Here is a 12,084-nt window from a genome sequence, read left to right on the forward strand (position 1 = left end):
GTATTCATGAATACAATAGCTTAAGTACATCAAATACATCTTATTACCACAGAAAAGATATCTATAATTTGTAATATAGTAAATAGTATCTATAGATGGCTAATTACTACTATTGTAAAGAAGAATCAGAGGATTCATAGAGATTGTACACTCAAATATTCGAAATCAAATATTACAATTATTGCAATATTTTTTCGTTCTTAATTTTATTTTCTCGATGTAAATTTATTGTCTATAGTTCAGTTAGCAATTTCTCTCGGAGGAAAACGAAAAGCGAAAGGTTATTGGAATTGAACAAACAAGAGAAAATCACATTCTATGGAAAGATAAGAGAAATAGCGAATAGCACGAAGTAAGAAGGCTTTGAGGAAAGGAATAGATCACGAGCATTCAACCTTATGGGCTTACCTTATCTAGCCCAATAGGCTTACCACAGGCCCAATAGGCATTCTAGTCTTTTTGAGTCCACTAAAACGTAACATGGGTCAAAATAGTTGAAAAAGACCCCCAAAAAAAGGTGAGTTGTAGTTTGATTTGATTCAATCTGGTGTTCTAATTTTTTTATATATAAAAAGAGAAAATGTACTACTTATTTTATTAAAATTTTGTAAATAATATTAACAATTTACAACACACTCTAGATAATTAATAATATAGGCATATCGACTCATTACTCTGATTATTGCGAAAATAAGCCATTACATTCCCCTTCTTTTACGTAGTTATTTTCTGATTATTTGATGAACAAGTGGAAAACTGATTAACCCCAACTACATCAGGATAGTTTATAAAGAAAAAAGAAAAGATACACCATTAACTATATTGATGACAAAGGTGAGGACAAAAAAGATAGTCTAGTCTAGGTTTAAACCTTTTTCGTTTAAAATAAAAAAATTGCGTACAAAGTGAAGTCATCTCAGTATTTGCCAAAGTGAGTTTTTCCGTACTCCCTCATTTTAATTTACGTGATCTTCTTTTCTTTTTAATCTATTTTAAAAAATAATATTTTATAAATTTACACAGATTTAATTTTAAATTTTAATTTTAAAAATTTTAGAGTCACATACATATTATGGCATTTTTAAAAATGATAAATTTCTAAAGTCTTTTGCAGAAATGCAGATCAAGGTCGCGTACAATATACCTTGCGGTTCGTCTCTTTTCGAGACCCGCGCATAGCAAAAAAAGGAAGGGAGTAATCTAGTTTGCCCTTTGATTAATTGCTACTCACACAAAATTTAATTGCTAATCCTAATATGACAGGATGTATTCAGTTTGCCTTTTGTTTCCCTTTATTCGATTTGTTCAGTAGTCACTTAAACGGAATAGTACCAACTTTTGGAAGTTATCCCTTTGTTGATTGTGAAAAAGTTAGTGATGCATGTGAAATTAGCACCTTTAATTAGTTGAAGGCAACAGATTATGCGTCTAATCTCCCAATTATAGAACATAAGACAGAAACACTTTTCGTCTTTTATATGGATATTGGTCTTTTCAGAAAGCATTATGGGTCTATGAATATAATGGTGCTACGCTGGTACCTACACAATAAAATAAAATACTTATTCCACTTCAGTTTATATGACATAATTTAAATTGACACAAAGTTTAAAAAGAAAAAAAAAACTTTTAAAATTTATGATCCTAAATTTATTAGAGCACTTGTGTGGTATAAAATATTTGGATAACCAATGTGTTCAGTTATAACTTGTAACAACCTCGACTAACTCGACCCTATTTTAATAAATATCCTTTGGTTAGAAGAAGAAGAAAAAGAAAACTGTATAAATTTTATAGCTAGAAGACTATGTTTAAATCATCTTCGTCGCTGCTTATCTGTTCTTTCCTCAGACTCTGTGAATCACAGCACATGCTAATTGTACTTGCTTACATTTCTTTATTTTTAAGTACTTTTATAGTCAGTTTGGTCTAAGCTTTTTTTTGGCCAAAAGTATTTTTTTGATTATTTTTGGTCAAAAATTGAGGTATTTGGCCAAACTTTTGGAATGAAAAAAAGTGCTTTTGAGGAGAAGCAGAAACAGTTTTGGAGAAGCAGAAAAAAGTAGTTTCTCTCCAAAAGCACTTTTCTGAGAAGCACTTTTGAGAAAAATGCACTTAGAAGCAGTTTTCAAAAGCTTGGCCAAACACTAATTACTGCTCAAAAGTGTTTTTTAATTAATTAGTCAAACACAAACTACTTCTCACTAAAAGCACTTTTTCTAAAAGTACTTTTAAAAAGCACTTCTCAAAATAAGCTGATTTTAGAAGCTTGGCCAAACGGGCTATTAATTTCTTCTCCGTATTTAAAGGGATGAAAAATGCGGGATAATTAGAGGCACTTTTTGAAAAGAATAATTAACCTATATAGTCATCCACCCAACCACTTAAACTAAAAATAGTCGCTAGACGTATAATATATGCATAATTTATGTATTATATGTGTATATTTATGTTTAATCAATGTATAATCTATGTATATGATTAGAAAAAATAAACAATGAATGTGACTGACTATCTCTATAAAGATCCCACGTTTGATGCTATTCCACCAATAATATTACCACATACCCATATGTCATACTTATAAATTTAAAATTTAATTACTATTCAAATTTAAATATGAATATTGTGGTCTGTATGTCAAACAATATAATTTTGGTCGCACCAACCTGGGCACCAAACTCATACTCCTTTCAAATTCTTTTGTTTTTACTTTACTTTGCATGCAAACTTGCCAAATCACTTCAAATTGACTCTTACACATATAAACACCATAATTAAACTCAAGTCATAAATATTTACACCAAAGTTAACAAGATTGAGGTATATATAATGCAAGGCAAATTACATACAAAAATATGAATTTTTAGTCTAACATCAATTAGCATTTGGAATCCACATCTAATTAAACCGAGTTACGCAAATGAAAAGTGTCCGGAGTACAAAATCTTTGAAATGCCATCTGAGTATAGAAATACATTGGTAATGTCATATTACATTTTCCACTCATTAATTTAGTGTATTTCTGCTGTTATAAGTACTGTACAGATCGAGTACTTATCGTATCAGGTGCGCTGAAGATTTAGACACATAATTGCATATCGTGCAATTTTTTTTGGGTAACTCATTTGAGATCTCAAGAATATAATAAAATAGTGTACTTTTTTTTATCATATGAATAGTGTACTTAATTTACACTTGATTCCCTGTCAAATCAATTAGAATCGGGACAAAGCAACCTGGTATAACTACTATAATGAAATCTCAACCACTTGCTTACCAAAAATTAGAGAACGATTCTGGGATCGATGGGGTTAGTTATCAGATATGAATTCAATATTTAAATTTTATTATTGAATAAAAATCTTTTAGAATTAATAATTAGAAATATAATATTTATTAACATTTAATAATTTTTTGCATATAAGTATACAGTACGTTTAACAAATTTCAACTAGCAAACATAGGTTAATTATGAGCAAGTAAGGACAAACTTCATTCCCTTTTAAAAAGGAGGTAAAATAATGGAAAGAGTACAACGGCTACAAAATAGAAAATAAATCGATGACAAGAAAAAATAATTTTTCTAATTTAAATTAGAGAAGCGTACATATGAATTAATGCTAGAATTCAGCTTCTTTTTCCTACTTGAGGCTTGATCACGCCCAACTATACCTTATAAAAAGGACAATGCGGACGTTGCAAATATAACCCGAGTATTACGCCCAACTATGCCTTATAAAAAGGACAATGCGGACGTTGCAAATATAACCTGAGTATTTTGCCCAGAGTCGAATCCACAGAGAGTTAACCTATCAATCACTATCTTTAGAACTACTAAGCTCTTGAGAATCAATTTCCCAAACTTTTGAATCACAGTTGGAGGTTTGTTTACTAACTAAGATTGCAAGTAAATAACAAGCTGTAAACTGAAATGCTAAGGTTGTAAACAATGATGAGAAAAAGCTAAGGTAAAGATTTCCCCTATTGATGGAATCCCTTCTGTTTATGCGTCATACAAATTTACCAACACACCTCTATCAATCATGAACACTTTTCTTACCGTAAATCTCTCCCGAGTAATCACAGTAATATACTATTGCACTCTCCCGAGATACACTAGCTAGCTTTAATTAACACAGTTCACTTAAGATTGCACCCAAGACTTCGTTATCCCTAATCCCGCCTTTAAACCCGCAGTTATAGATTCCTCTTATACTTTAGGAGTGGTGTTATTCAACAATAACCTAAATATGCACTTTCTCCCGAGTTATGCACACTAAATAGGCACAGCTAATTGAGGATCCTGTCAATTAACTACAACAAGAACATAGTTGAATAAATAAAGATTGAAACTAGCAATTTGTATTCACATAAACAAGAAGTTCATCCCCCAATAGGTTCCATCAAAACCTTAGACAAAAGATTTAGCTACTCATAACTATGGGTAAATAAACTAAAACAATGTTCATCATAAAACTTGCAAGAAACATAAAGAGAAGAAGAAACCAAGATGTTTTGGGTGATCTCTCACACTTGTTCTTCTTCCAAAACTACTCTCCAAAACAATACATGCCTCTCTTGGGCGGAGTCTAGTGTTTAAAATAGGGTTTTGGGCTTAAAATCCCGTGTTTTGCACTTTAGTCCCTGAAATTTCCGCCTCCTGCCGCGGTTATACCGTGGTCGCGGTCAAACTGCGGTCAAACATGGCCTCTGCTGCTTCAATTGTCTGCGAGCAGCCCTCACCGCGGTTCTGCCGCGGTCGCGGTAACATCACGGTATTTCATCCTGTTACCTTTGGAATATGAAAAAACGTAAAACATGAAAGTTGTAGCCCTTTGAGTTAGCTTTCCCATTATATATTATAGACCCCAAATGGGGTTCGGAGTAAAAAGTTATGTCTATTTTACTAGACAGTGTGCAATATGCCTCTTCGAGTTTTCGTTTTGTTGTTTTATCATCCGTTGATACCCGAACGCGATCCCGGCTTAGTTCCTTGAGATATTACTCAGAATTCAAAGCTAAAAACCACTTAATTTCATTACATAATATCTATATTGCTCGGAATCACACCTACAAGGCATAAAACACACAATTAGTGCAAAACACTAGTGATTAAAGCGCAAACTCAACTAAAGTGCAGTAAATTAGAGTGTAATAATCGACTAAAATACGTAATTATAGCCTATCATCAACACCCCACACTTAAACCATTGCTCGTCCTCGAGCAATCAAACTACACTTTTTTTATAGACACGACCTTTTTAAACAATTCTCCTAACTCATCACACCAAGAGTATTTAAAATAGACTAAGCACAAAAGCGTAACATCTTCACCTCAAGATTTGACTGATAAGTACCATGCATTATTCACAATTCACCTACTTACTCTAACATAGAGGTCACTGACATTACCTTTCCTTCATGAATCAAGTGCCCTCACACAACAAAAGAGAGTAGCTCCACACAATAAAATTTAAGAACACTTAGGAACTCAAGATAGAAAGAATTCACTCACTCTCAGAAATAACATTCATATTCCACAAAAGATGCACCATAAGCTTGCCCGTAGTGTACTACTCTACTAATGGAGCTCATTCAATCTAGGATCAATTAGGACTTTATTTGATTGTAATGTAGGTTACGGGACGAGTAGGATACATTTAGATATAAGAGTGACTACACCTCCCTAAGCATTTTAACACATATAATTTAACATTCAAACCTCATACTTATGTCAAACCAAACTGCACCTTCACATCAATATACATCAACTCCCATATTATTTAAGCTCAATTATATCAAGAGTCACCACTATCAAAGAATTTTTTTTTTCTTTTCCTTTTTTTTTTCAATTCAAGTGGCTCTTGCCTTTTCAAATCAGTGCACCTTTCTACTATTTCATTGGTTCCACTCAAAAGCCAAACCAACCACCCCACACTTTAACTTTTAGAAAGTTCATAACAATTCAAGTGCTCATGAGAGGTTACAATGGTTCAAATAGATGGTTAATTCAAACAAATGGGTAAGGCTTGTAATGTGGTTGCCAAAGAAACTAGATTATAGGCTCAAAGGGGTTAACTACGATACATAACAATTAGGCGGGTAAAATATACATATCTGGCTCAATAAAGAAACGCCTATATCACTTCCAAGACTGAACAAAACTACTATTTCGCTTTGCAAACACACAGGGCAAGTTCTAGACATCAAATGCAATGCACAGAATACAACAACCCTCACGCACACATGACACATGACTCACTCAAGATTGGATCATCAAGACACTCTAGTCAAAGCAGTTAAGGAAAGTTAAGATCATACAATTTAAGGTATTTCTACAAGAGTCAAAAACTGAGCCTAAGCGTCACAACCAAAATACTCACTATTCTCAAGGCATAACAAAGTCAAGAGATATTGCTTCACTTCAAAACACAACATAATGGCTCCTACTCCCAAAAAAAAAACTAACTACACCCGGTTCAAATAAAACCCTTGGAAAAGAACCGTGGTTTAAAGAAAACCAAGGGGTAATTATTACACTACCTAACAAAAGAAAATCTTTTTGTACTTTTTCTTTAGACTTAAATCCCTCAAGAAAATTGTCTAATAGATCCATCGTCGGGAAAAGTCCAATCTTTTCTATAAAAAAAATTGTTCAATTAAACTAATACAACTAAAATAGCATAGAAAGTCCCCCAGACAATCTCCTCACCCCACACTTAAAATTGTGCATTGTCCCCAATGCACACCATAACTAATAAAAAGGGTAAAAGAAACTCCCTGGTAGGCCAAAGGCCGAAGCATTAACAGCTCATAGGGTACTCAGACTTCTCCCAAGTTTGGTCCTTTGTGCGGGTACCTCACACTTAGTTTCAACCATTTGGTTTGCTGTTGCATCCTTCCAATACCTTTGCTTTCCATGCTCCTAGAAAATAAAAAATTGACACTACAAAAATAATACAATTTAAAAAAAATAAAAAATAAATAAAAGAAAGCAATAAAGTTAGGTTGCCTCCCAACAAGCGCTTGATTTAACGTCGCGGCACGACGTGAATCACTTTTACCACTTTTCTCGCCACTTGGACGATATGAACTGTGCACCTAGCTTGGAATCAAGCTTGTGACCAAGAGCGATAGGGGGTGGTAAGTTGATTATCGAGCCGAGCTTTAAATTCTTCATTTTTCACTTCTTGGCTCTCATGTGAGGAATGTCATTTTGTTTTTTTGTTTCCTCAAATTGTAAAATGTATGGTTGTTTCCTTTCCTCCTCGCAGTCCCTCACGGACTCATGTAGTTCAATTTTTATATCACTACACAATTCTAATGTTGAAAAATGCTTGGAATGTGACTTCAAACCTTCATTTTGCAATTTTTCGATTCTGACATCCTCTTCTTCCCCCGGACTAGAGTCATTCTCAACCAGATTTTTATTTACACCCGTTGATTCTAAGTCCATGTTTTTCTCGGCATTATTGGTACTCATGGGGTCGGTTGGCGGAGGTTCAATTCTTGACTCTTCAAATTTTAGCTCACATTCTTCCTCATTTTCAAGAATGGTCTCCAACATGAGCATTATTTTCTCATTTTGGGCTTTTGAGAGTTCTTGGTTTTGATTAAGTGCCAAGGAATTTTGGAGACTATTTTCCAATAGCTCCTCCAAGGCACTTTGTTCTTTGTGTCCTCCTTCAAGAAAGCACTCCAACATGAGCTTGAACTCTCCCTTTCGGCCATGCTCAACTTCTTCCAATTCGTTAGCCCTATCATTTTCATCAAAAACAATAGAATCATCATAGCGGGGGCTTGGGGAAGGGAAGGACCAATCAACACAATCATCCCAATGACCATTTTGAAAACCACACTTATCACGAATACTCCACTCATGGGTTTGAGATTGTGCGCACAATCCACCCCCGGGAAAATTTAAACAATTTTGCCACGAGTGTGGTCCTCCACAATAAAGACAAGGGTCATCACAGTATGAACAACTACCATCCCACCAATTTTTATTATATGATGCCATTTTTCAAAACTAAGAAAATAAACAAGACCCAAACAATAAAAATAGACTAAGGTAAGAAAAATTAATTACACAAATATTCACAAGTTGGGTATAGAGAAAACTGACCATACTAAGAATTTTTGTATTTCTATCAATGGTAATTGATAATTCCGTTAACTCCCCGGAAACGGCGCCAAAATTTTATCACGCCCAACTATGCCTTATAAAAAGGCCAATGCGGACGTTGCAAATATAACCCGAGTATTACGCCCAACTATGCCTTATAAAAAGGACAATGCGGACGTTGCAAATATAACCTGAGTATTTTGCCCAGAGTCGAATCCACAGAGTGTTAACCTATCAATCACTATCTTTAGAACTACTAAGCTCTTGAGAATCAATTTCCCAAACTTTTGAATCACAGTTGGAGGTTTGTTTACTAACTAAGATTGCAAGTAAATAACAAGTTGTAAACTGAAATGCTAAGGTTGTAAACAATGATGAGAAAAAGCTAAGGTAAAGATTTCCCCTATTGATGAAATCCCTTCTGTTTATGCGTCATACAAATTTACCAACACACCTCTATCAATCATGAACACTTTTCTTACCGTAAATCTCTCCCGAGTAATCACAGTAATATACTATTGCACTCCCCCGAGATACACTAGCTAGCTTTAATTAACACAGTTCACTTAAGATTGCACCCAAGGCTTCGTTATCCCTAATCTCGCCTTTAAACCCGCAGTTATAGATTCCTCTTATACTTTAGGAGTGGTGTTATTCAACAATAACCTAAATATGCACTCTCTCCCGAGTTATGCACACTAAATAGGCACAGCTAATTGAGGATCCTGTCAATTAACTACAACAAGAACATAGTTGAATAAATAAAGATTGAAACTAGCAATTTGTATTCACATAAACAAGAAGTTCATCCCCCAATAGGTTCCATCAAAACCTTAGACAAAAGATTTAGCTACTCATAACTATGGGTAAATAAACTAAAACAATGTTCATCATAAAACTTGCAAGAAACATAAAGAGAAGAAGAAACCAAGATGTTTTGGGTGATCTCTCACACTTGTTCTTCTTCCAAAACTACTCTCCAAAACAATACATCCTCTCTTGGGCGGAGTCTAGTGTTTAAAATAGGGTTTTGGGCTTAAAATCCCGTGTTTTGCACTTTAGTCCCTGAAATTTCCGCCTCCTGCCGCGGTTATACCGCGGTCGCGGTCAAACCGCGGTCAAACATGGCCTCTGCTGCTTCAATTGTCTGCGAGCAGCCCTCACCGCGATTCTGCCGCGGTCGCGGTAAAACCGCGGTATTTCATCCTGTTCCCTTTGGAATATGAAAAAACGTAAAACATAAAAGTTGTAGCTCTTTGAGTTAGCTTTCTAACCATATATTATAGACCCCAAATGGGGTTCGGAGTAAAAAGTTATGTCTATTTTATTAGACAGTGCGCAATATGCCTCTTCGAGTTTTCGTTTTGTTGTTTTATCATCCGTTGATCCCCGAACGCGATCCCGGCTTAATTCCTTGAGCTATTACTCAGAATTCAAAGCTCAAAACCACTTAATTTCATTACATAACATCTATATAGCTCGGAATCACACCTACAAGGCATAAAACACACAATTAGTGCAAAACACTAGCGATTAAAGCGCAAACTCAACTAAAGTACAGTAAATTAGGGTGTAATAATCGACTAAAATATGTAATTATAGCCTATCATCAAGGCTGAACTGAAGAGCAAGCTATTTTCTTCATCATATTTTGCGCCGTTCTGTGCTTCTTGCATCCTCGCCATTTTCTTGCTGGTGATCGTTTTCCTTAGTCTTGATAGATAAAACTAAAACAATAATTGATCTGATGGCCAAATTACCTTCTGAAAGTCAACTATTTCCATATACTCCCCTATGTTTCAATTTATTTGAACTCATTTGACTGGGCACAGAGTTTAAAAAAAAAAAAGACTTTTAAACTTGCGGTGTAAAATTAGGTACATATATTTTGCGTGGCTATAAATCATTACACAAAGGTAAATTGTTTCTAAATAGGAAAAGATGTCATTCTTTTTGGTACAGACTCTTGAAACAAATAAAGTAGGTCCTATTAATTTTTTAAATTATTTTCTAACATTGCTATTTCGCCTTTATTCTTTTTCCGGTGTGACTGGGTTTACGATTAGTTGTAAACAAATCAATTAGTAAAAATTGCACGGGACGTCCTATTTGGTTGCCCCCATTTAACCTATACCCCTCTTTTTAAAATTATTTAATCTATACCCATATTTTTACAACTTCAGGCACCTCCTTCTTCTTGCTACCTGTGCGCTCCTTTGTTCCTCCTTTCTTTTCTACTCTTTATTCTACTCTTCATTTTTTGTAATTTGTAGTATATTTTACAGCTGATTTGCTCATAGTGACTGTCATTTTTGTTGAAACCACGATTTAGAACTTTTCTTCATCTATTTATAATTCATTGTCTGTATTTATTATATTTGCAATGAATTCAGATTGATCGAGGAATGGAATATCAAACAGCAAGCTGATTGCGGCTTTATTGATGCAATTCTTACATTAAGCTTTGAAAGCTGAACGATTATGCTGAAGCTTTGAAACTTCAGCTAGTACGATTGTAGGACAAAAATTTCAGCTTATTTAGTGCTGAAGTTTTTACAAATGAACTAAATAACTTCAACATCTTCTGTTAAAGTTTTTAAAAAAGCTTTATGACAAAACTAATGAATCCAGTACAAAACTTCAACTTATTTAGTGCTGAAGTTTTTACAAATGAACTAAATAACTTCAACATCTTCTGCTGAAGTATTTAAAAAAGCTTTATGACAAAACTAATGAATCCAAGACAAAACTTTAATTTATTTAGTGCTGAAGTTTTTACAAATAAACTGAATAACTTCAGTATCTTCTGCTGAAGTTTTTGAAAAAGCTTTATGACAAAACTAATGAATCCAGAACAAAACTTCAGCTTATTTAGTGCTGAATTTTTTACAAATAAACTAAATAACTTTAACATCTTCTGCTGAAGTTTTTGAAAAAACTTTATGACAAAACTAATGAATCCAGGACAAAATTTCAACTTATTTAATGCTGAAATTTTTACAAATTAACTAAATAACTTCAGTATCTTCTGCTAAAGTTTCTGAAAAGGTTTTACGACAAAACTATTGAATCCAGGACAAAACTTCAGCTAAAACATGCTGAAGTTCAGCAAATAGAGAACAAAACTTTAGCTAGTAGATGCTTAAGTTCAGCAATTACAAACAACTTCAGGCCCGTCTACTAGAATGCTGAAGTTTGTGTGATTGTCTTTGCTACTTCAGGCCCCGTATTAGGGTTGTTCATTCAGGTCGAATATCCGAAATCCGAACCGATCCATTCAATTTTGAATTTCGGATTTCGGATTGGATCGGATTTCGGATTATGTTTATTAAAATTTCGGATTTCTGATCGGATTTCGGATTGGTATATTTTAATCCAATCCAATTCAAAATCCGAAATTATTAGGACATGTATAAATACTACACGTTAATTTACATCAACCTCCAAGTTATTACCTTTACAATTGCTAGATTTAGCTATATTGGCACCATAGTACTCTCATAATTGCATAAACATGAATTTTTCTTAATGTATTGCCTCTTTTACAAAGAAAATATACATATTAGTTTAACTTTGAGGCATAATAATACGATCCGATATCCGATCCGATCCAAACTTTAAAATCCGATCCAATCCGATATAATTTGGATCGGATTCGGATTGCATTTTCTAGAATCCGAAATCCGAAATTCGAATCCGATCTGTGCACAGCCCTACCCCGTATGCCTGAAGTTTACGCGAAAAGTGGGTATAAGTTAAAACGTAACCCCAAAAGCGGGTATAGATGCAAATCCCCCAATCAATTATTGTACAATCAAATCAAATACTGATAATGTTATTAAACCATATAATACAATTTATGAAAATATAATATTTATAAATTAATATAGGATAATAGAACATGATATGTTATAAAACAACGACCGATACAAAAAAAGCTCTTGGAAAAACAAGAC

The sequence above is a fragment of the Nicotiana tabacum genome, chromosome 7 (assembly GCF_000715075.1).
Source record: "Nicotiana tabacum cultivar K326 chromosome 7, ASM71507v2, whole genome shotgun sequence".
In the NCBI taxonomy this organism is placed as follows: Eukaryota; Viridiplantae; Streptophyta; class Magnoliopsida; order Solanales; family Solanaceae; genus Nicotiana; species Nicotiana tabacum.